General features: G+C 45.3%; 1 protein-coding gene across 1 annotated transcript in view; it reads left to right on the forward strand.

The window, feature by feature from the left end:
• Positions 1 to 741: 741 nt before the first annotated feature.
• The window catches only part of LINGO1 (leucine rich repeat and Ig domain containing 1), a 696,168-nt gene continuing 670,838 nt past the window's right edge, over positions 742 to 26,071 (forward strand). Inside the window, exon 1 of the mRNA XM_083698290.1 lies at positions 742 to 1,843. The gene's annotated coding sequence lies outside the window, so the exon portion shown is untranslated. The remainder of the gene's footprint in view (positions 1,844 to 26,071) is intronic.

Genomic DNA, 26,071 nt, shown 5'->3' on the forward strand with positions numbered 1-26,071 from the left:
GAATTATTCCATAAAGTTTTTCACATTGCAATTGTTTCTGGCCATCTTGTTGCTTTTGATATTGCTACCTTGAGAAGAGCCATAGCTCAGTGATGGAGCCCCTGGTTTGCATGCAGAAGGCCGCAGGTTCCATCTCTGGCCCCTGCCGGAAACCCTGGAGACCTGCTGCCAGTCATTGTGGGCAATACAGAGTAGCATGGACCAAAGAAATGACTTAGTGGATGGAAGGTACCCTGTGCTCCTATGAATACTCCAGGAGTAGGGAATGTGTGGCTCTCCAAATGTTGCTGGGCTCTGACTCCCATTGTTCCTGGATTGTAGGATCTCTTTCCTGTCACTTGCTTCACAATATTTTTAACTGGATATGTGGGACACTGAACCTGGAAACGTCTGCATGCAAAGCAGGTCTCCACAAATGAGCCACTCTTCATTCATCAACTAATCATCCTGACTAGGCCTGGGCAATGTATCAATACATGTCTCAGGACCGGTATGAGGGCCATAGTGCGATGGCTCCTTCACCTGGTGGTTCCTCTGATGAAGTGCACAGTAGTCCATGCAGGTTTGTGCCATGATAAGTGTGTTAAGTCTTCAAGGTGTTACCAGACATGATGCTGGGGATTGCGAACTTCTGGCTTTCCAGCTGAGATCAGCCTCCTTCACCTGCCAGCCCCAACCAGGCTCCCCCGTAATGCTTCTTTCTTCCTCAAGGGGACACTCTCCTTCCCCAAGACCATCCTTCTCCCCGGAGTGTGGCACTACTATGAAATCCCTGGCGGCCTCCTCGACCGCGCTCTCTGCTTCTGTTACCTTTTGCAGGTCCACCACTTTGACCTCAAGGTAACAAACTTTTCCCCTGAAAGCCAGCAGCCCTTTGCCCTTTGGACATGGCCACTACTTCTTCTCGGTGGGGAGCCAGTCCTACTTACGGCAGACCGTTCGAAACACGGTTGCCTCACTACCTACAGTCAGCCGGGCTTACTCCCGAGTAAAGGCGCCTAGGGGGACAGAGGGGGAGGGACGAGGGCGGTCGAGAGCGTCTGCTCTCAAGAGGCACCAGCAGAAGACCTCGGCGCGCACCTGCCTTTCTTCGCCGAGGTTCAGCGGGGCTGCAAGCTGCACCGACAGCTCCCTCCCCCCGCCACGGGGAGCCTCCGCGCCCGCATCCAGGCAAAGCAGCGGCGGCCTCTCGGGCTGATGTCATCGGCCGCTTGCGAGAGGCTGTGCCTGCGCGCTCGAGCCGAAAGGGGGAACCGAGCCGCCAGTTGCGCGGGCCACGCAGCCTCGGCAGCGGCGACTACCAGCCGCGGGTTGAAGCTGCTCGTGGGCTGACGGATGCGGGGAGATGTAGGCAGCCGGAGCGCGGCTCCTCTTGCTAGCTGAGCTTCTGCCGGATCCTGGGAAGGGCGCTTGGGCTTCCCAGCTGCGAGGGATTGCGCCGACGGTGCGGGGCGAAAGGAAAGCCGGAGAGCCGCCGCCGCCGCGCTTGGCAAGGATGCGCGCTTCGTCGCAGCTGGCGGCGCCTTGTCTTGTCCCCGCTGCCGGGCTCCGGGCTCTGGCCCAGCGCAGGCAGCCGACGCCCCAGTGATCGCAGCTGGAGGAGAGCGAGCCCCGCCGGCGCGGAGGGACGCTCGCCAGGCTCCGCCGCGGGGACGCTTTCTCGCTCCACCAAGCGAAGCTCTTTCCTCTCTGGGCAGGGCCCGTAGGCAGGGGAGAAGTTGGCGGCCCCTCTCGCCGCCCCCTGTCCTGCCCGAGCCCGCGGGAATCCAAGCAACGCCGCGGCCGCTGCACCCTTCCCACGTTCCGAGGGGCCGCGGAGAGACGCGGCAGGCGGTGGCACCGGGTGAGTAGCACGTTCCCCTCGGGGTGGGCGCTGGATCGCTGGGGCGGGGGGTGCCTCTCTCGCGGCTCCACGTCCGGATGCTTTATTAGACGGGTGGGTGAAACCCAGGTAGAGCTGGGTGCCTGCGGACCTCAGAGGGGCGGCGGGGGAGAATGCCGCGCGCGCTGCGATCCGGAGATGTTGCTTTTGAAAAGCGGGGGCGGGGGCGGGATCTGGTTTCTAACTAGGAAAGGGCAGGCGCTTTGCGTATGCTAGGAGGTGCTCTTTCCTTGAGGGCTGCTTTCTGTTTTGTTCTGTCTGTGGAGTTTTTAATGCTGCATTCAAGCAAGAGTGTCCAACATTGTGAGCAGGATTTCATTTATTATTATGAATCAATTTTTTAAAAAATTATACGCAGTGATATAGATACAGTTCCCCTTTTCCTAGAACAAAGTATGAGAAAGTGACTGGGCCAAGGTCACCCAGTGTGCTTTGGTGGTTGCGTGTGGGGATTTGAACTCTGCTCTCCCTTGTCAGAGCTCTTCCCACTAACCGTTATGCGGCACTGCCTTTTCAGTCTCTGCACACAGCTTTGCTGTGATTCCTGGCATTGATGTTTGTAGTGTGGGATGGGGGGGTGGGGGTGGATTTCCAGGCCTGCTCTTGGCTGTATTCAATATCAAGGCTACAACAACCCTGAACCTACTCTGATGCGGAGAAAACAGTGGTGTGGATAGGAAATCTTAGACTCTGGTCTGCTGGGGACTCCTCCTTAGATGGTGATGTGTGTTTGCATCCTTTGCTTCAAAATACGATGCCGCATTGAGGGTCCTAGTGCTGCGTATGCAGCCCCTCAAGCATCTCTGTCTGGTACCCAGGACTTGCCCCATCCTGCCCTGCTTGGCACCTTCCTGGAGTGTAATTTGCCCGCCTGGATGTGTCCTTCTGCCTGTGGTGCTGCTTCTGGCTCTTCTAGATGGGTTGTGCCAGCGTGTGTGAACTAGCCTGTGGTTTAATCCCTGCCCACCCCTGGCATATGCCTGCCCACCCCAAGGGTTGACCAGGAGGGAATACTGCCTTCCAGCTGGAAAATATGCCCTGTCCCTGCCCCAGAGTAATGGAGGGTGATGCTATTTGTGCAGGGGTCAAGCAACCACTTTCATGGCATTCTTGCCTTCCTGCCTTCCTGTGTCGTGTGTACCAGTTCATTTAAGATTCCAGCATAATAGATGATTAGTGGGTAAAATCTGCTGACTTTACTTGAAAAAGAACACTGAGTTGGCCATGAGTATAGCAGCTCTTAAGAGAGCATTATCTGTGGTCTAAAAATAAGGGAGGATGCCTTCCCTCCCTAATGCACTTACATGTGCAATTAATGGTAGTCCTCACCCCCCACACACAGCTGATTGGCAGCTGATAATGTGACTCACCCACCTTATGGGACTGTTGAGCAGACATCTACTTGTATGAGCATGCTTAACAACTGTGCATTATTATATTGAAAACAGGGTGTGGATACATTGTGTATTTTTGGGTGATGGAATGGAGAGAACTGAATGCTGAACAAAGGAAGCCCTGGACACGGTGTGGGGGTGGAATGAGGCAGAGATCTAGATTGCTGGATCTGACATGATGGAATAGCTCCTTCTGAAAAATTGATTAAGCATAGCTCAAACGCAGCGATCAGGTGGGGATGGGAAATCTGTGGTGGTGCCTGAAGAGCAGGCAAAGAGGAAGAGCAAGCTTCCTCTTCTGTTTCTTGCCTCTTGGAAAACTGCTTTGTGCCAGTGGCTCCTTCCAGTTATGCTATTGTCTGTCTTTAATGGCTTGGCTACTCTTGGACTCCAATTTTGTTAGGGCTGGCAGAGCTCCTAAAGCTTTAATGGGTGGTGGACAAACAATGACAACAACACCCCACCATGTGATAAAGCTTATTCTCTGCCACAGTATCACTTGCTGGTGGATTTCTGCCTGTCACATAGCTGCCAAAGGAACAACCAAACAGAAAAGGTGGCAACACTCCCTGTGTTATTGTCTCATTGCAGAGGGATGCTGGGGAGATTTTGGTAACCTTGATTGCTGAAGGAACATAGGAGGCTGCCTCGGACCAAGTCAGGTTATTTGTGCATCTATGCTACTATTGTCAACTCTGACTCGCAGCAGTGGTCCAATCCTTTCTAACTTTTAATTTCCCATCACCTGCTGTCGAATCCTTTTTAACTGGAAATGCCAGATACTGATGCTGAGACCTCCCAGATGCAAAGCGTGAGCTCTGCCCTGATGATAAAAATTCATCCAGTGGCCTCAGCATGCACAAATTTTCCTTGGCTATTTCTTTCCTTTAAGTGACCCACTACCTGATCTCACCTCAAGTGGATGTTTTAAGCTCTCCTGCTTCTCTGAACTTCAGACGGTGAAAATATTATTTGGAGTTCTTCTTGGGTGTCACATCAATAGACTGAATTATGTTGCATTCTTAAGGGTATATTCATCTGTTTTTATTTACTGCATTCATATCGCACCTTATTCTCCAAGGAGTTCAAGCTGGTGTACTGTACAAGGTTCTCCCCTTCCTCATTCAATCCACACAACAGCCCTGTGAGGTAGATTAGGCTGAGAGGCAGTGACTGGCCCAAGGTGAGCTTCATGGCTGAGTGGGGATTGGGACCCTAGTCTTCCTGGTCCTAGTCTGGCACTTGAACTGCTTTGCCACACTTGGGCTCTGGATTTGGGGCCAGGATATCTTAACAATCTTAACCCATTCATTTGTGACATCACCAGTCATGTTCCCCCAATACTTGAAGTGCCCTTGGTGGGGCAGAACCTTCTCAGCAGTGGCTCCTGGATGGGATTTAGTGGGCCAGCTTCAACTAGGTGGCATCTTTTGCAGTGCTTGGGAGAGGTGGACCGATTTCTCCTGCTTCTGCTTTTCCTCACTTTTGTGCTTTAACTTGTCCACACTGGCTTTGAATGCAATTCTGCTGGGTTTGTTTCCTTTTTTGAAGTAAAACACTTTGCTGTCATTTTTCTTAGAAGTGGTTCTTTAATGTGGCTGCAACATTATACTGTTCAGGCAGGTAGATGGTTCACTTTAACAGATCATCCCCTTCCTGGCTGCCAAAGTATCATCAGTTGGTATTGTGAGATCTTTAGGATGAAGGGTGAGTTTGAAATATCTCTGTGAAATAAATGCTATGCTGGCTCTGGAGAAACATATATATCTAGCTAACGATGCACACAAGTGAATAGGGTGGAGCAAGAAAGGGGGTTGTTGCGATGAGTTACTTTTAAAAAACAAGAGACAGTAGATGAAAATGTGTCAGATACCACAAGAACGTGCCTGCTGGATGAGGCCAGTGCCCCATGCACTCCAGCATCCAGTGACCAGGCAGACACCTAAGGGAAGCCAGCCAGACAGCAGCACCTGGACACAAGAACAGCCTTCCTTCCTGTGGTTTCCAGCAAGCGGCATTCAGAAACATTGCTCTCTCTGACTGGAGAGGCAGAGCCAAGCCATTGTGGTTCGTAGCCATTGCTAGCCTGATCCTCATGTGTTTGTCCAGTCCCCTTTTAAAGCCATCTAAGTTGGGGACTTTAAATTAAAATAAAGCAGAAACTCTTTATTAAAAGCCTTTTCACCAAGCTGAAGTGGGAGATGTCACCTGAAGGTGGAAATAGAAAGCAATCGTCTCAGGCAAAACTTCAAGGGAAACCTATTCATAAGGTCCACAAAGCTTTTATCTGAGAGTGGAAAGGTAGAAAGTGGAGTTAGTATGTTCAGGGTGGGGAGGGCAGCTTGATGTTGTGTTGGTAGGTGACCAAATGACATATGTAAGTCTTGTCCTTCCTCTGGTGTGTGTCAAATGTCTAACAATTTTGGTAACAGATAGCATTTAGGAGAAATTGCATCTGGTGGTGTATGCTAGAGGTCCATTTCTTTCTTGTTCCTGAATGTGTCTTGTAATTGAGTCTCTGAAACATGTTTCTTTGACAGCTGTCTGGCTAGAAATTGGTAAAGTTTTGTTTCACTATTCTGAAGGGCTGCTAATGGCATTCGGAGGGCTCATAAAGGGCCTTCCAGCCTGATTTGATGCATGCTGTCGAAACACATGGAGCATCTGTTTCCCTGCCCACACCCTGCCTTCAATGAACCCCTGGGGCTGGTTCAGGCAAGATTTGGGGAACGGCCCCCAAGTGAGCAAGACTGCAACTGGAAAGTCTCCTGATGGCTATATACTTACAGCAAAAATGGCTCTGCTTGCCATTTTGAGGAGATCTTAGCAGTTTGTGGGGAGTGATGCAAATGTTTGGCATTTTACAATGTGCTCAGTGATTCTTGTACCTTCCTTGGCGAGCATACCCAAACTGCTTCTTGGGGGTGTCACTAGAGCTGCTCTGATTCGGATCAGGAGTGGGAACCACTTCACTGCATCATAGAAGTGTAGAGTTGGAAGGGACCACAAGGCTTATCCAACCCCCTGCAATGCAGGAATTGCAGCTCAAGGATCCCTGGCAGTTGGTCTCTTGAGGAGGATTACTGAAGGGGAAGATGAGACTACAGAACAGAGCCCTTTGGACACACACTCACTGCTGCTAGATGTGCCCAAATCTACTGGTGAGGATGGAGTCCTGGAAGCTGCCTCTCCCTCACCAGCAGAAGGGACTATTAGAGACAGTTGTGGCTGTTTCTCCAACAGAGCATGAGAAGGTGGGTTTGGTGATGTCACTTGCAGAGACGCAGTATATCAAGATGGCACTTGTCTGCCAAGGTGGAGCGGCTCCCTTCAGGCCAGGATTCTTACAAGTAGCTGGGCATTCTCCACCTCAGCTTTGAAGAGTGGCAGGGAAACTCATTGGAACAAACACTTTCACAGCTCCCATTCAGTCTTGGAACCCATCCTATGGACCAATGATGGGGACTTGATCATAAATCTTTCATGGCAGCTAACATCCTTGTTGAGGAAAACAGCAGACAGCCTCACCCCAAAGGGAGGGGATGATGGAGATAGTCTCTTAAGACTGCCTGAATCCCTCCTCTGATTAGATGTTGCACCTTGCTCACCACACATGTGCAGTATCTTGACCTCTGTCCCTTCAATGGGATGCAATTGATATTTTCCCAACCTGCCCAGCACATGGGTAGGAGCAGTACCTTTGTTGGCTTAATAGGAAAGAGAGACATCTTTGGGTGGTAGTGGAGGATAATGTGCACTTGGGCTTCAGACTTCTTGTCTTGTTGCATTTCCAGAGAAAATTATAATTATTTTTTTAAAAGAGTGATCTAGATTCACCTTCCAGAGACTTTTTGCTTAGCCCCTCTTTATATATCCAGGGGCTAATCAAAAGTCTGAAAGTTAGGGTTGGGGCCTTGGATAATATGGGTCTCTTGACTCTTCTTTGCCATCTGTCTAACTTGCCACAAAGGTGTGCGTAGAATCTCTAATACAGTTCTAACCCACAGACCTAGGCAAGAAGAGAAGGTAGCAAATCCAAGTGCCCCAAAGAGAGGTGCCTCCTCACACTGTCCCACAGGGGCCCCTGGCCAGCACCCCCTGGCCAGCTCCAGAGGCACCATTCACCAGGGGAGCTTGTAGCTAGGGCTTTTGCCACAAGCAGCTCTAGGAGGCAGAGACGCAAGAGGGCATCTGAGGAGGGAGGGAAGGACACTGGTAGAAAACCACTGCCCTAGAGGAACCACCAGCTAAACATGGGTTATTGAGAACTTTGGTTGCTTGCAATATGTGCCCCCCTTACTCTGGTACCTGCCATGTTCAGTCAAAGTACCTGCCCCATGAGAATCACACGAAGTCTGCACACCTTGATTTGTGCATGCAGCACTGTGAGGTCAGGTCCTATGGAGTGTGAATGAATGATGACCATGACAGGATTGCTTGCCATAGGACTTTGCAAGCACATGTGATATGAATGGATTTTTATTCATTTGTGCTGCAAATAAGGAAACAAAGCAGCAATTTGTCACCTTTGCAGATGTTTCCACTGGGCCTGGAAGGCTTCAGACAAAAAATAAAACAGCAATTCTCTAAATATCTACAAATCTTCAGGCAAAAGAAACTCACCATTTATAACTCCACTCACTAAACAAGGTAAAAGGTAAAAAGGTAAAGGACCCCTGGATGGTTAAGTCCAGTCAAAGGCAACTATGGGGTGGCAGTGCTCATCTCGCTTTCAGGCTGAGGGAGCTGGTGTTTGTGGGGAAATGGCTTTGCTTTGTCTGCCCTGGATGTGCTGCCGTTCCATTTTAACTCTGCATCGTGTAGCCATGGCATTATCAGAGAGGAAAATGTTTATCTATACATTTCTATTCTCACTGTGATGCCCTGTTCTGGATAGATGCACTAATTGCATTAAAGGGAGCCACATGTGTAAGCCGAACTCTGATGGATGGAAATTGTAGAAGGCCTGCAGAGAAAGCAGCAGGGGATCCCAAGCAAACACACAGGGGAGCAGCAGCTGTTGGCTGACTGCCTTTCTCTGACAGTTCCATCCTTGCTTCTGCTCCTGCCATCTTTTTCTTGGGAGCCACTTGCCAAGGGATTGAGATGGAAAGAGCAGGGACACTTAGCCATGAAAGGCATGGACGGGGGAAACAGGGTGCTGAGTCAGATAGAAGGCAAGAACAAGTTTTTTAAAAACAAAACAAAAAAGACAAAACTGTAACAAACTATGATTTAATCAGATAGGCAAAGTATAATTTGCGCGTGGATTTTCTAATTTCACTACTCAGATATGTTAAAGAAGCTGTACTAAGAAAGGACAGGGAATTAATGCAACACTTCTTAACTGCTCCTGGAACTATTATTTCTAAAAACCTCAGCATGGAGGTGGGTGGTGGGTGGGATGAGAACACCAGCTGTGAGAGAATGTATATCTAGAATCTGGGACAGAGTATGCCTGGTTAAGCTTACATATATGGTGAGAACCAAAATGGGCAGGCCATGTTTTCATTTGGAAATTGTGACTTTTTACAATGTACTGGTGTAATGAGGCACAGGATAATGTGAACCCATTTATGCTCCATAAATTGCCAGTTAGCCTGTAGTCTTTGAAAGTGTGAATATATCTATATACATATATAGATATAGCTACCAGTATGCAGTAGAGATGTGTACCAAATTTGGTCAAATCCCAAACTCAATCAGACCAGTTCAAGGTACAGATCCACCTTCCCTGATAAGGGTTCCTTGACAAATCTAAGCTCCAATTCCCTCCACACAAAGCAGCCCATCACCATTCAGTGACAGGAATGGGATACTCTATCCGGTACCAATTGTCAGCTGAGGGCCAGTTCTGTGCAGGTTTCTTTTTTTGATCCCTTCATAAATTACAGATGCAGAGTTCCTGATCCAGTTTGTAAACTGAGCATATAGGAGGATGTAACACTTTGTTGTGGTCCTGGTCAGGATCAGGGCTGCTCTGTTCTTGCAAATCCCATTGCCAAAAGAAAAGTAAGAAAATGTAGCCCCATTTGTTCCAATGGGATGTTTTCTGTTTAGCTACTTCCATGTGAGACTTGCTCAGAGGTGCTGGCAATGTGGAAGAATAATCTGGTTGTGGTGGTGGTGTGTGTGTTTTTAAAAACCAGCCAGATGGGTGGGGTAGAAATAATAAATAATAATAATAATTATTATTATTGATAATAATATTATTATTTATTATTATTAAAAGGCATATTTTTAAAAAGTTATGTTGATTCAGCGCATTCCACAAAGGGTCAGCATAGGGCTTGCGGTAGAAGCTGTGAAGCTCAACTAATCCCCAACACAAATTGTTCTAGCAACTGTAGCAAAGGAGAGGCTAAAACTCAATCGTCCATGGCATTTCCCTAAATTAAACAATAAAGAAGGAGTTGTTTCAGATTCTCCTTACACTGCAGTTCCTTATTAATCTCCACAGTAAACATAAAAGGGGTGGAGGGGGAGAGACATGATTAACCTTAAGAGGGATGCCTCCTGCTTAAAGATACAAATTGATGCTAAAGTGAGGGAGACATGGCAATGGAGTACAGGGAGGCACTTCTCAGAATCAGTAAATAGACCACAGAGTCTGACATGGAGTCAAAAAATCTGGCTAAGCATCAAGCCAAAGTGTATTCATGAATGATAAAGCTCAGGGGTTATTATCACCCACCCTCCCCAAGCCTGATCCCAAATTAATAGAATAACAGTGACCTCCACTTTCATTCCATCCCTTCCATTTCCCCCAATTTCCTTCCATTTTCTAAAATTTCACCAGCGAAGGCCCACAGGTTTCAATCCACATTTGCACAACAGCTTACATAGGAGCAACCCAATCGCCACAAGATAATGAGGAAGACTTTGGATTCTCTGGAGCTCTCAATCAGTCTGGATACAAAATGGTGGGGAAGGCAGGGGAAACCCCAAAATGCTGCATTGTCACCTTAGGGTTATACTTCATGGAGTCCGCTTAGTCTGTTCATTTTTTATTTTATTTTTGCAAATTATTGAGCCCATGCCACTTCTTTCTCTTTCACAATTCAGAAAGCCTTCTCAGCTCAGGACCTCAATACCTCAAGGACTGCCTCTCTCCACATGGACTGACTTGGGTCCTGAGATCATCACTGGAGCCCCCCTTGGAGGTCCCGAGGGTGGCAACACAAGAAGAGGCCTTCTCTGCAGTGGCTCCTCACTTGTAGAATGCTCTCCCCAGGGAGGCTCACATGGCACCATCAGTACATTTCTTTAGGTGCCAGGCAAAAACATTTCTCTTTTTTTGCCAGGCCTTTGACTCTTAATAAGCTCTGGTCACTTTGACTGTGTGGAATGTTTTAAAGCTGCCTTTTAAAAATTTGATTGTCTGTTAGATTTTTCTTTGTTTTTCTTTTATGCTGGTTCTAATGTATTGTGTGTTTCTTTACATATTGTACATTGCCTTGAGCTGCCTTGTTTAAAAAGTGATCAATACATTTACATAATAATAATATTTTGTCCAATCCTCTTTTAAGGCCATCCAGCTGGTGGCCATCACTTCCTCCTGTTTAATTATGCACTGCATGAAGAAGTACTGGTGACTGGGAATGGCTGCTGAGACCATATAACACTGGTCCTGAAAGGCCTTCAATGGCTTTAAAGCCCTAAACGGCCTCATCCCAGTATACCCGAAGGAGCGTCTCTACCCCCATCGTTCTGCCCGAACACTGAGGGCCAGCGCTGAGGGCCTTCTGGCGGTTCCCTCACTGCTAGAAGTGAGTTTACAGGGAACCAGGCAGAGGCCCTTCTCGGTAGTGGTGCCCACCCTGTGGAAGAAGAACTTCCTGACTGTAAGAGCTGTTCGACAGTGGAATTTGCTGCCAAGGAGTGTGGTGGAGTCTCCTTCTTTGGAGGTCTTTAAGCAGAGGCTTGACAACCATATGTCAGGAGTGCTCTGGTGGTGTTTCCTGCTTGGCAGGGGGTTGGACTCGATGGCCCTTGTGGTCTCTTCCAACTCTATGATTCTATGATTCTATTCTATTCTATGATTCTATGAATGCCCTCCCATCAGATGTCAAAGGAAATTAACAACTATCTTTTAGAAGACATCTGAAGGCAGCCCTGTTTAGGGAAGTCTTTAATGTTTGATGTTTTATCGTGTTTTTAATATCCTGTTGGAAGCCGCCCAGAGTGGCTGGGGAAACCCAGCCAGATGGGAGGCATATAAATATAAATATCATTATCATCACAATCATCATCATAATCTGTTCTGAATCTTCCAACCATCAGCTTCACTGAAGTTCCAAGCATATTCGCAGTGTGCCTGCCTCTTGTTGCATTGACACCTGAGACCTTGCTGTGTGAGAAACTGGTATTAACAGTGTCATCTTGAGCAGCTTCCTTCCTCTTAATCCCCTTAAAGGCCCTCCTTTACTCTTCCAGAGATAGGCATAAAGCAATGACTAACCATGATGTCAGATAACTGATTACAAATCACTGAGTTGAAAGTATGGAATGAAAAGTTGCAGTGAATTTCTAGGTGAAAGATTTGGTATGTCATGCTTAATATAAGGGTGAACAGAATCTGTATTGTCAACCTTTCTCTACATTTTTTACATGCCTTAAGGAAAAATTTTACATGCTGTAAGGAAATGCAAGGATGTACAAAGTTCATTTAACTAAGTGAAAGGATGCATTAAGCATGGTAAGGTAGGGATAGGGATCACCATATCTGTCTGTTTTCCTCTAATATCTATGACATTGGGAATCAAGAAATGTGCTCTGCAATGTTACCATTTCATCATCATGGCTTTGTGATTTGGGGGGATCCTTTATTATTACTGATTAATTCATTTATTTAGATTTCTTATCAACCCTTCAGTGTAAGGTCCCAAGGTAGGTTTCAACAATATAAAAATGCATATATTTCAGACTTGATTTAAAACAGTGATGAATTTATTGCGTACATCTTTTGTAAGCTTCCTTAAAGTCACTGTGGGGAAGTGGACTAGGACAAATCTATGCAATCTCTCTCTCCCCACCCCCAGAGCGACCTGCAAATGTTCAAGGAAAGGTGGATTTCTTTCTTTTACTTCATAGCATTTATATGCCACCTTTCCCACCAAGGAACTCAAGCTGGCATACATGGTTCTCCCTCAGTTAATCTCCACAACAACCCTGTGAGGTAGGCCAGGCTGAGAGGCAGTGACTGGCTCAAGACCACCCAGTGAGTTTCATGGCCAAGTGGGGGGATTTGAACTCAGGTCTTCCAGGTCCTAGTCCAGCAGGCTAATCACAGTACCAGCACCAGCTCTCTTTTATGGGCATAGGGATTTGGGACTTGAAGCTGTCCTCAGTTCTGGGCAGTTCTCTTGTTTTTCAGTCACTCTAGAGTGTGGCAAAAATGATGGAAATAGCCATGTCTGTATAAGTGTATATAATAAGAGAGATGATTACTCATCGAACCATCCTTATAGTTTTATAAATGAGAATGGATGGTTTGCATGAGGTTGACCCTAATCTGAATTCTGCTCCAAGGAGATCCACATTTTGCAATCTTTCTAAATTAGGCAAATATGTGCAATCATTCTAAATTGTGCAAATGGTCTTTATTTTGCTTCGAAGAACCAGATTTCCAAATAATTAGATTTTTGTTTTTAAGTGACTGTAGGAGAACAGAAGATGCGAAGGAGAGAGTGGGGGGGGGCGGGGACCTTAGATCATGTAGGTCCAGAGTATTTTATGACTATGCATATAAAATCTAAGGAGTCAGACAAATTCACAGTAAAACACACAACCACCACCCTGTTGTCATTGTGTGATTTTAGCCTATGCACACTTAGTTTTCTGTTCGTAGCCTGTATTTGGATATTTTATTCCTGCATGACTTGCAGAAGCAGCAAGTGCACCTTGGCTCTGTGGAGAGGAGGTCTGCTTGCTGCCCCCACATGTGCTCTTCGGGAGGGAAATTATTTTCTGATCCAGCCTCATGGTAAGTCAGGAGAATATTGTTCAGGGAAGGCGTGCAGCCTTAGTGGTGGATCACAAGGCTTGTGTGCCTAAATTGGGATTCAGGCCTCATCATGGGACTGAAACTGCCTTGGTCACACTGGTCGATGATCTCTGGCGGGCTAGGGACAAAGGTGAGAGCTGTTTCCTAGTTCTGCTGGATCTCTCAGCAGCTTTTGATACCATCGACCATAACACCCTTCTGGACTGTCTAGAGGGGCTGGGAGCTGGGGGCACTGTTATACAGTAGTTCCACATCTTCCTCCTGGGCCGTGTCCAGAAAGTGTGTGTGTGTGGGGGGGAATGAATGTTCAGACTCCTGGGCTCTCACTTGTGGGGTGCCTCAGGGTTCCATCCTCTCCCCCATGCTTTTCAACATCTATATGCAGCCGCTGGGAGAGATCATCAGGGGGTTTGGGCTGGGTGTTCATCAATATGCGGATAATACCCAGCTCTGTCTCTCTTTCAAATCAGAACCAGTGAAGGCTGTGAAAGTCCTGTGTGAGTGTCTTGAGGCGGTTGGAGGATGGATGGCGGCTAACAGATTGAGGTTGAATCCTGACAAGACAGAAGTACTGTTTTGGGGGGACAAGAGGCTGGCAGGTGTGGGGGACTCCCTGGTCCTGAATAGGGTAACTGTGCTCCCAGCCTGGGAGTCGTTTTGGACTCGCAGCTGTCCATGGAGGCGCAGGTCAATTCTGTGTCCAGGGCAGCTATTTACCAGCTCCATCTGGTACGCAGGCTGAGACCCTACCTGCCCGCAGACTGTCTTGCCAGAGTGGTGCTTGCTCTAGTTATCTCTTCTTTGGACTATTGCAAAGTAGGGCTACCTTTGAAGGTGTGCTGGTCCCGAGGTCCAAGTCCGGTCTGTGGTCAAAGGTGCAACATGGAGGCAGTCCGTAGTAGCTGAAGCTGGGTGCAGGGCAGGGAGTCAGGTAAAGTCAGGCAATGCAAGCAGGGAGCCAGGGCAGGTCAGGAGCTCAGGCAGAATAGCAGGATAGAGTTCAGGCAGGAACTAGCAACCAACAATGTTGCCCTCACAACTTGGGACTGGGGCTGGCTGGGTTTTATCTGCCCCGAGGCACAGGGCGGCCCCGATCCTCAGGTGACTCGCCTCTCCTGGCCTGGAGGTGAGCACTCCTCTTGTGCGAACGTAGTTCCCTCTGCCTCTCTGCCCTGAGCTTCTGCAGCTCAGGAGAGGCTGGAGGGTTACTGGACCCAGAGGCAACCTCAGCTTCCTCTGATGGGGCTGAGAGTGGAGCACTTGCAGGCAATGGGTCCTCCATTGTAACACCCTGCTTGTGGTTAACGCTTAGCTGGAATGAAATATTCAACGCAGCAATAGAGAAATTAAAATAATAATTTATTTGTCAGACAAATAAATGAGAGGCACAGTGGTATGGTTACCAAGCTCTGGCCTGGCCTCCTGCCATTCTGGCCAGCACTTATATTTCCTTAATCCAGCCCCCTTGCTCCTCCTTTGGCTGCCTCTGTCCAATCAGCCTGGTTGAAATTCCTATTGGCTGTTTGCTAGAACCAATCACAAAAGATACACCCATTTCCTTCTGTCCTTTTATGGAACACAAAGAGCTATATATTCTTCCATCTATAAATGACAAATAAGTAGTAATATATCTTACATGTGTCTCAACAAGGAATCTTAATTACCAGCTCACCTCTTGCCCTCCTTGCCCTATTGCCTTCCAAAACAGATAGTTAATCTTGAATTTTTATCTTCAACAGATGTCAAGGATCTTGAGTTCACATCAACATTGAAAGATCTCCTTCATTTGAAGGTTTCTAAACAAAAAGCCTGACAACTATATATCAGGAGTGCTCTATGGCGTCTCCTGTCTGGCAGGGGGGCTAGGCTGGTGGCTGACTTAATTTCAGGATAGTTAAAACTCTTACAACTATATGAAATAAGAATCTAGCATTTCTTAAATCCTTTGCATAATTACATTTAAGCCAATATATTTAATACATTATCATAGGTAGCCTTTTAAAAAGGAATAAGGCCTTTGTAAAGTAAAAAAGGAACTCAGTAAAAAAAAACAGCTTCAAAAGAAGCCTCTTCAGTTTACACCCCTCCTTTCACCCCTCCTTTCCAGCCAGACCAGTTGCTTTTCTTTTCCATTTGCTCTTGGCCTTTTTAACCTTAGGAAGAAGATATGGCTCATTTTACTGGGAGGCACATGGTATCATTTTATTATTTACTCATTCCTAATTATGTTTATCTCTGCTTTTTTTATCTTCTGTAACATGTAGGATCAGTGTCCTCGCTCTCAGCCTGTAATTTCCTTTTTTACGACTTTGAGAATTGTTTTCTGCTATAAATCAGGGGGCCCCTTGTCTAGGAGGAAAAAACATTGCCAAGGCCTTTTAGGCAGCTGGTCTTTTGCCTGGCATGAAACATTTGAAAATCTTTAAGATACAGGCCCTGATTGAAATATATAAGCTTTGATAAAAAATGCAGGCTTATGATTAGATGCCTCACCATCACATCAGTAGCCAGAGCAGACTCAGCTGACCCCTGCACCTGAGGATCCAGCACAGGTGAGGACCCTTCAGGCTCATGCCCCAGCCCCGGCTCAGCTGGTTCTGGAAGTGGGGAATCCTGTGCAGGCTGGGATCCCTCAGGTTCAGCATCCAAGTCCGAATCCCAGGCCATCACAGAAGGTGACCCGGAAACTACAACTAATCCAGAATGCGGCAGCTAGGCTGGTGACTGGGAGCGGCCACTGAGACCACATAACACCAGTCTTAAAAGACCTACATTGACTCCCAGTACGTTTTCAAGCACAAAGTGTTGGTGCTGACCTTTAAAGCCCTAAATGGCCTCAGTCCAGTATACCTGAAGGAGCGTCTCCACCCCCATCGTTCTGCCTGGACACTGAGGTCTAGCGCTGAGGGCCTTCAGGTGGTTACCTCGCTGCGAGAAGCCAAGTTATAGGGAACCAGGCAGAGGGCCTTTTTGGTAGTGGCACCCGCCCTGTGGAACACCCTCCCACCAGATGTCAAAGGAAAAAACAACTACCAGACTTTTAGGATACATCTGAAAGGAGCCCTGTTTAGGGAAGCTTTTAATATCTGAAGGTCTATTGTATATTAATATTTTGTTGGAAGCTGCCCAGTCTGGCTTGGGAAACCCATCCAGATGGGTGGGGTATAAATAATTTATTATTATTATTATTATTATTATTATTATTATTATTATTATTATTATTATGTTTGGCTGGAATGTTGTGAGTAGGCCTGCCGTTGGGGAACTGAGTGGTCAGGGACTTTTCATGAAAGGACTGTCCTCTGGCTGGATAGAGCAGCTGCCTGTTTTGGAGGGAGTTTGGCTCTTTTCAGTGAGTTCTGCTTTTATATTTACAAATTAAGTATACAATACACAAGAATGGCAAAGTGAGGTCATTCTCTCCAAAGGTAAACTCAGCTACATAGGATGTCTCTGGATTCTCTCCATTTAAGGAAATCAGGGACACATAACAAATGTTGACGTCTGTTGCATGGCTTTGGAGTCTCAACATGCTGTGAAGTTTTATATTGAAAATGTGCATTAATAATAATAATAATTTAAGTCTCCACCTCCACCTCCCCAATAAACATGCTAACAGAAGTGAAAACTGGTTTCTTTACTGTTGTCAAATTGATTGCTTTGTACTGTGGGGGGGGGGCGGAGTACTGTGTGATGGGATTTGGACATTGTGTCATACAGCAGATCTCCTTACCTTCTGGAGCAGCTTGTAAATGATGCACACCAGAAAATGACAAGCTCTTGTCCTTTGGGAGAGTGAACCCAGGGAGGGAAAAATAAGAAAATACCTTGATGCAGCAGACATTTAATTTTTATTTAATTTTGTTTTTTGCAAAGGGAATAAGAATAACTCAATTTCCATCTGGTGGCTATTTCAGCTGCCAGGTCCCTTGCTGCAGCTTTCAAAGGGTGGCAGAGGAAGGCCAGTGGCATTGCATGTTTCAGCCCACAGAGAGGGGTAGAAGTGCTGCAAGCTGTCAGTGGCGCCTTTAATTGGTCCCTGTTCAATCCCAGGGAATCTGTGGGTTGCAAGGATGGATTTGCCTGCCCGGGTTTTAATCTTCCCAGTCTTAAATTTTATTTGCCCCATTTCTGCATCAGTTTGAATAAAGCCCTCATGAAAAATTAGTATGCGCTTTTAGGTGTATTTCTCCTAAAACACAAATTATTGCAAGCCATTTCCCCATGTGCAATGTGCCTGCCCATGCTGTTTCCATTAGTACACACACTTTAATGCAGGTTTTTTGGGGGGTGGGGTGGAGTGGAAAACTGCTTTGCAAAAATCAGAGAAGTGTGGGATGTGAAGGGTGGCTGCATTTCTCTTCCTGTATTAGTTCAAGATGATTGGATTAGTAAGGTTTTCATTTTTTTTAAAGGTGAAACCAACAAAATTCATTTTCTGTCCCTCTTCTGTAAAAACTTCTTCAATAGTTGTTCATCCTGTCTGGATTTCTGACAGTTGTGTTGCCCTTTCTGTGAAGTGCCTTAAACCAAGTTGGGTGAGAGAGGTTTATTTGTCTGTTTCATTTATCTCCCACCTTTTTCTCCAAAGAGCTCAAGGTGGCCCACATAGTTTTCTCCCTCCTCAATCCCCACAACAACTCTGTGTGCTGGATTAGGCTGAGAGTGAGCGAGTTCCATATCTGAGTGGGGATTTGAACTCTGATCTCTCCCAGGTGCTAGTCTGACACTCTAACCATTACACCACCACTGGCTCAGCTTCTTCACCTTTGGAGGGCCACATGGCATTTCTCTTGTATAAGCTTTTTAACACATCTCTTCCTTTATTTTCATGAATAAGAAAACACACACTACAAATACCACCATGCAGTGTAATTGCAATAAACCATTGCTTGAATGAAAACACTGCATGGAGAAAAACCATGGGCTTGTCTAACCCAGCATCCTGGTTCATGTCATCCTGCTAATGATAGGGGCAGGGAGTCAGATTTGGTGCAAAGTCAGATATGGGACATACAAAGGGCTTAAGAATAGGGGAAATTGCTTGTTAAGATGCATGTATCAGCTAAAACCGAATAGAAACTGTTGTATATTAGGTGGAATGTTACTAAAATGATGATGAATTTTCATGAGAACTTCTTTTTTTAAAATTGCAAAGTGATGCAAAATATGGCAAACATTTTTTTTTAAATAATATTTATTAATTTTCACAACTAACAAAAGACAAAAAAGAAAACAACAACAAACACGAAAAAAAGAAAGAAAAGAAATAGACATATACAAAACACAAAAGATGTGACTTCCCCATACCTCCCTTACACTGCATCCTTGTTTTGCAATTTTTTAGCAACCCTTTGGTCCTTTTTTCTATTTGTATCTCTCTCCAATTTCTTAATATTATTATTTACAGCTGTAATTCTCTGTTTCTTACCCCCTGACATCTTAACAGTCCACAATCTTACAACAGTTTTTAAGATATAATTTAAATTTTTTCCAGTCCTCCTCCACTGTCTCTTTCCTCTGGTCACGGATTCTGCCGGTCATCTCCGCCAGTCCCATAAATTCAGTCACCTTCATCTGCCATTCTTCCAGAGTGGGTAGTTCTTGCGTCTTCCAATACTTTGCCAGAAGAATTCTTGCCGCTGTAGTTGCATACATAAAAAATGTCCTATCCTTTTTTGGTACCAATTGGCCAACCATGCCCAGGAGAAAGGCCTCCGGCTTCTTTGAAAAAGTCCACTTAAGGACTTTCTTAAGTTCATTATAGATCATTTCCCAGTAGGCCTTAATCCTTGGGCAGGTCCACCAAAGGTGGTAAAAGGTTCCTTCAGACTCATTACATTTCCAGCATTTGTTATTGGGCAAGTGATAGATTTTTGCAAGCTTGACTGGTGTCATGTACCACCTATAGATCATTTTCATTATGTTCTCTTTTAAGGCACTACATGCCGTGAATTTTATACCAGTGGTCCATAACTGCTCCCAGTCAGCAAACATAATGTCATAACCAATATCCTGTGCCCATTTAATCATAGCTGATTTAACCGTTTCTTCCTGTGTATTCCATTTCAGCAGCAAGTTATACATTCTAGACAGATTCTTAGTATTGGGTTTTAACAATTCTGTTTCTAACTTCGACCTCTCCTTCTGGAATCCTACTTTCCTGTCTTGCTTAAATACCTCATTTATCTGATGATAATGTAACCAATCTCAAACTTTATGCTTTAGCTTGTCATAACTCTTAAGTTTAAGCTTTTCACCATCTTGTTCTAAGATTTCACAGTATTTTGACCAATTGGTGTCCATGTTAAGTTTTTTCACTGCCTTAGCTTCCATTGGTGATAACCACCTGGGGGTTTTACTTTCCAACAAATCTTTATATCGAATCCAAACGTTATACAATGCTTTCCTAACAATATGGTTTTTAAAGCCCTTATGCACCTTTACCTTGTCATACCATAGATAAGCATGCCAACCAAAGTTATTGTCATACCCTTCTAAGTCCAAAATGTCTGTGTCCTCAAGAAGTAGCCATTGCTTCAGCCAGCAAAATGCTGCTGATTCATAATAGAGTTTTAAGTCTGGCAGGGCAAATCCCCCTCTATCTTTTACATCTGTTAAAATCTTAAACTTTATTCTGGGCTTTTTGCCCTGCCAGACAAATTTAGATATATCTTTCTGCCACCTCTTGAAGCAATCCATTTTGTCCACAATCTGTAATGTCTGAAATAAAAACAGCATTCTCGGCAATACGTTCATCTTGATAACAGCAATCCGGCCTAACAAGGAAAGTCTCAACCTAGACCATGTGTCTAGATCTTTCTTCACTTCTGTCCAGCATTTTTCATAATTATCTTTAAATAAATTCACATTCTTAGATGTTAAGTTCACCCCCAGATATTTCACTCCAATTCTAATGTTACTGGATTATGATCCGAAATTGTTTTGGTTTTAATTCCAGCTTTTTTGGTAAGTAAAATTAGACTCCTTGACACCCAGATATTATCTATTCTTCCTCCAGATTTTTTGGAATCTGAAAAATCTGTGATATCTTTTGCATTGGGGTTTTTAACCCTCGATACATCATAAAGATCTAGGTTCTCCACCATTTGAAAACATGTAAGAGTTAGTTTCTCATCTTTTGTATTATTTTCTCTTTCTGTTCTATCCATTTCCACAGATGTAACACCATTAAAGTCACCTAGAAGTATAATATTTTCTGTGCAGTATTTCCATATTTTTTCTTCCAAATTTTTACAAAATTCTGATTTTTTTACCGTTTAGGGCATATATGCCTATTATGTTAAATTTTTCTTTTCCATATTTTATCTCAATTCCAATGATTCTGCCTTCCTCATCCTTAAATAACTGCCTTGATTCTAATACAGGGTTTACATATATTACAATTCCCCACCCCCCCAAATTTGAAGATATAAATTCAAATCCTAGTTTTTTATTGCTTAGAATTCTATTATGTTTCCTATTTATATGTGTTTCTTGAAGACATATAATATCCCATTTCTTTCTCTTTAGACTGTGCTCTACTTTGTTTCTTTTAGACTTATTATTCAAGCATTCACATTCCAAGATATGCATACACTTTATTAAAAATGTTCAAAATTACCAAAATCAGGTTGCTTTCGTCACTCTAAATCTTAATGATTCCTTCTTTCAGTTGTTCTATCTTTTCTGGTTTTTTACTATTCTGGGCCCCCTTCTTCTATTTCCAAAACATTCTCTCCTCCTAGATCCTTGCAATATTTCCTCCAAGAACCACCAGCTTCTGCTACCAATCTAAGTGTTTTACTTCTACCTTTGTAAGTGAAAGTAATCCCCTCAAGAAACTCCCACCTGTAAGGAATTCCATTTTTCTTTAAAGCAGTTGTCAATGTTTTATATTGCCCCTTTTTCTGCAGGCAGGCTGGGATTTCTTTCATTATCTCTACGTTTTTCTCACCATTTCTTAGTCTTACATTCCTGTTGTGTTGTAATATCTTATCTCTTAAAAGTCTCATATTTAGGAAGATCAAGCAGTCTCCTGGCCACTTCTTATTTTTCAACTTATTTGACTGTATTCTGAATATTTTGTCAATGTACATTGCAAGCTCATCTTCTTCCACTCCCAGCCAGGTCACTATTAGTCTTTTTTTGGACCTAAAAGAAAGGGATGGATTTGCATTACCAGAGTTTAGGTTATACTACAAAGCAGCCTGTTTTGTATGGTTAAAGGATTGGATGCTTCTAAAGAATACCAACTTACTTGATATAGAAGGATGGGACAATGTAGTGGGATGGCATGGTTATTTGTGCTATGAAAAAGTGAAAATACATAAGGGATTAAAAAATCATATTGTGAGGAAAGCAATATCTGAGGTATGGGAGAGAAATAAAAACTTGTTAGAGCCAAAAGCCCCATGGTGGATTTCACCATTGGAGGCAACAGCAGTTAAAAGAAAAGACATGGATAGCAATTGGCCAACCTATACAAATTTATTAGAAGAACGCAATAATCAATTAAGATTAAAAAATTATGACACTCTAAAACAAATTGGCATAAGCTGGCTAAAACATTATCAATTTAACGGAATTTTTGAAAAAGACAAAAGAAAAAATGGATTTGACAAAATAATCTCTAAACTAGACAAAAAACTCCTCTCGGATAACAAAAAAAAACTTGTCTCAAATGTACAAATTATTATTAAAATGACATCTTAAAGACGAGGAAATCAAAGATGTAATGGTAAAATGGGCGCAAGACCTGGGATATAATATAGAGCTAGAAAAATGGGAAAACCTCTGGAAAAACGATATCAGATTCACGACCTGTTCTATGATTAAAGAAAATTTCCTTAAAATGATGTACCGGTGGTATAAAACTCCAGCAAAATTGGCTAAAATGAATAAAAAGATCAGTAACAAATGCTGGAAATGTAACCAAAGAGAGGGGAGTCTTTTCCACATGTGGTGGATGTGTCCCAGAATTCTGGGATATGATATATGAAGAAATTTAAAAAATGATTAGACATACATATTTTAAAAAACTAAATTATTTTTATTAGGAATTTTCACAACGGACATCTCATCCCAAAGGAAAATAAAAGAGTCTTTCTGTACGCAATCATGGCCGCAAGGATCTCTAGCAAATTTTACAGGAAAGCTCAGTGAGCCTCAGCCCCTTCATGTACCTATCTGGCAAAACGTGAATTGTTGGTTTGACTGTCATACCTCAGGTTGAAGTAGCTTCGGGATGAATATTTTCGGGTTGTGCTCCGTGGTGACCCAGAAATAACAGAGCTGCTCCCGCATGTGCAGATGCTCAAAATGACATCACCTGCATGCGCGGAAGCGGCAAAACGCGACTCGCACAGTCGTGTCTTACATTTACTTCAGGATACGAATGGGGCTCCGGAACATCTCCCCAACTGGAGATGTTAGGAATTGAACTTCTGCATGAACAGCAGGTGCTCTGTCCCTGAGCTATGGCCTTGCACTGCAAGGAAAGTAGCAGCAGGGCCAGGAGCTTGACGCTACCCACTCTGCTTGGGTGCTTGGGTATTACTGGGCCAGTTCTGGCTAGGCTTCTTGTAAATCCCAGGAGTCAGCTGAGCAAAGTTTCCTCTCTAGGAAAGCTTTATTAAATTTTCCTCATTTCCAAGATTGCATCAACAGCCTTCCTCTTTGCACAATGTTCCCAGCGATGAACATATGTGCATATGAATAATCTGCAAGAGGGAGGAACTCCGGGAAACTGAAGCAGACGGCACTGATCCCCTACAATTAATTTTAGATCTCTTCCAAGTTTAATTAGAAAGCAGCAGAACACAGTGTGGGACCAGAGCCAGCCCAAGGAGCAAAATGAAGCAGGGGGCACCTGTTTGCTACTACTTCTGCCTACTGCAACCCAACTCCATCTTAAAGTCTCCATCTCCCGACTTCAGAAGTACTGGTTTGCTGGAAATTTCTTGCAATGCAACCCTAGGCATGTCTACTGAAACATAAGTTTCCTTTGAATTCTGTGGCACTCCCTCTGGGGAAAGTGTGTGGGAAACTGTTTTGACCCAGTGGGTCAGATCTTTATATTCCCACCACCTGCTCAGCAGGCCAACTTTGTCAGGAGGGAGGGACCACCCATCTGTCAATCATGTAAAGTCATTGAAAGAAGGGTGGTCCCACTCACCTGTTCAAGTCCTGCAGGGCTGCAAGGAATAGCTAACCAGCCCACCCAGCAATGCAGGAAGAGAGATCAGGCAATTAAATAACAATACAGTGGTACCTTGGGTTACAGACACTTCAGGTTACAGACGCTTCAGGTTACCAACTCTCCTAACCCAGAAATAGTACCTCGGCTTAAGAAATTTGTTTCAGGATGAGAACAGAAATCGTACTCCGGCGGCACGGCAGCAGTGGGAGGCCCCATTAGCTAAAGTGGTGCTTTAGGTTAAGAACAGTTTCAGGTTAAGAACAGACCTCCAGAACGAATTAAGTTCTTAACCCGAGGTACCACTGTAGACTAAAACAGATAAAAATTCTCATCCACTTTCTAAATGTATGGGTAGGCTTATCTAAACAAAAATGTTTCTAGCAGGTGCTGAAAAGAGTACAGTAAAGCTGCCTGCTTGACATCAAGCAGCTGCTGCTGCTCTGGTGAGTGCTGGGTGGGCTGCTCCCTTTCCTGCCAACTCCATCTGGCCTAGGGGGCGGAGCCTGCACTCACCGCCACAGCTTAAGAGGCCTGATGGAGGCTTCCAGGACACTGCTGCTGCTGCTGCTGCTGCTCTAGTGAGTGCTGGGTGGGCCGCTCCCTTTCCTGCCAACTCCATCTGGCCTAGCACTCACCGCCACAGCTTGAGGGCCTGAGGAGCTCCCTGCAGCAAGTGACAAAATGGTTTTTAATGTTTTAAGTGCTTTTAATTTGCTGCATTTTAAATGGTGGTTGTTTTTTATAATATTCTATAATTTTATTGTTTTATTTCTGCTTGGGGTTGGATAAGTATTTAGTCAGGGTGGGGAGTAGTTTAATTTTAGCACTATTGTTTCTTGCTTTGCTTCTATTTTTATTATTCTGTTAAGTTATTATATAGTTTGTATTTTGCTTTTTAAGGGGAAGGGTCAGGGCTGCCTGGGAGTGGGCCTCAGCCAATAGAATGGCTGGGGCAGGTTCCACAGGGGAGAATGTATTGGGACACCCGATCTCAGTGATCACGGGCAGGAGGAGGAGATACGCTAAGACCAGACCATGTCATTACCGAGGAGGCAGGGTTAGTCGTTGTTTGAGGACTATCCCTGCCTCCAGGTCTGGTCCTGACCGGAAGGATACAGGAATCAGCAAGGGAAACCCACATGACCTGAAAGTGTTGCTGTGCAATGCCAGGTCAATGATGAATAAAACCACTGCCATCCACGACCTGATTGTGGATGGAGGATTTGACCTGGCATGTGTGACAGAGACCTGGTTGGATGAAGCAGATGGGCCTGTCCTTGCCGCTGCTTGCCCACCAGGTTTCTCTTACACACAGCAACCCAGGTCATGTGGACGGGGAGGGGGGGTTACAGTGATTTTTAGGAAGTCATTGGTCTGCACCAGGCATCCTATTGGGAAGACCCAGTTTTCTGAGTGCATGTTCTGGAAGTTGGGCAATAGGGGCAGTACAGGATTCCAATTGGTGTACTGCACCAAGGATTCCCTGCCCGAGCTGCTTCAGGTCGTGGCGGATATGCTCCTGGAGACACCTAGCTTGGTTGTCCTGGGGGATTTTAACATCCATGCCGACACGACCTTACAAGGGGCCGCTTGGGATTTCGTGGAAAGCATGGCCTCCATGGGGCTGTCCCTGAATAAGTTTGGCCCAGCTCATAGCCGCGGACATGACTTAGACTTGGTGTTTACCTCTATGGATGTTGGTGATCTGACATTAAGTAAAAGTGAAACAAAAGAAGTGCCATGGTCAGATCACTTCCTGGTGCAACTGGACTTCTCTGTGACTCTTTCCCTCTGCAGGGAGGTGGGACCGATTCAGATGGTCTGCCCCCGCTACATAATGGATCCAACTGGTTTCCAGAGAGTGGTAGGGGATGTTTTATCCCAAGTTGATGGCCTCTCAGCTGATTCCCTGGTGGCCCGCTGGAATGCGGAGTTAACCAGGGCTATTGACTGTCTGGCTCCGAAGCGCCCTCTCCAATTGCATGGAGCCCGGACAGCCCTGTGGTTTCCCCCGGAGCTGAGGGCGATGAAACAATTGTTGAGATGGCTCCAGCGCCGGTGGCGGAAAACTCACTCTGAATCAGACTGGACATGGGCTAGAGCTCAACGTCGAGCCTACCAAGTGGCAATGGCGTCGGTGAAGAGGGCCTTCTTTGCCGCCTCCATTGCATCTGCAGAAAACAGCAGCAGGAGACTTTTCCAGGTGGTTCGTAATCTGTCGGAACCACCTACACCATCAGGGCTGGTAGGGACCCCAAGATCTCCTGCAATGCTTTTTGCAAAGTTTTTTGCAGATAAAGTCGCTCAGATTCAGAAGGAGGTAGACTCCACCGTGGGAGCAGGGCCAAGGCGGGAGAGAGCTAGAGTTCTGTCTAGTCCTGTTACATGGCATCAATTCTAATCTGTTACCTCCGAGGATGTGGACAGGCTGCTTGGACAAGTGAAACCAACCACCTGTCTCCTTGATCCTTGCCCATCCCGGCTGATAAAAGCGAGCCGGGAAGGGCTGGGCGATGGGCTCTGCGGGGTGGTGAATGCTTCCCTCTGTGAGGGAGCCTTCCCAGACCTGCTGAAAGAGGCGGTTATTA

This window comes from Podarcis gaigeae (assembly GCF_964106915.1).
Source record: "Podarcis gaigeae genome assembly, chromosome: 9".
In the NCBI taxonomy this organism is placed as follows: domain Eukaryota; kingdom Metazoa; phylum Chordata; class Lepidosauria; order Squamata; family Lacertidae; genus Podarcis; species Podarcis gaigeae.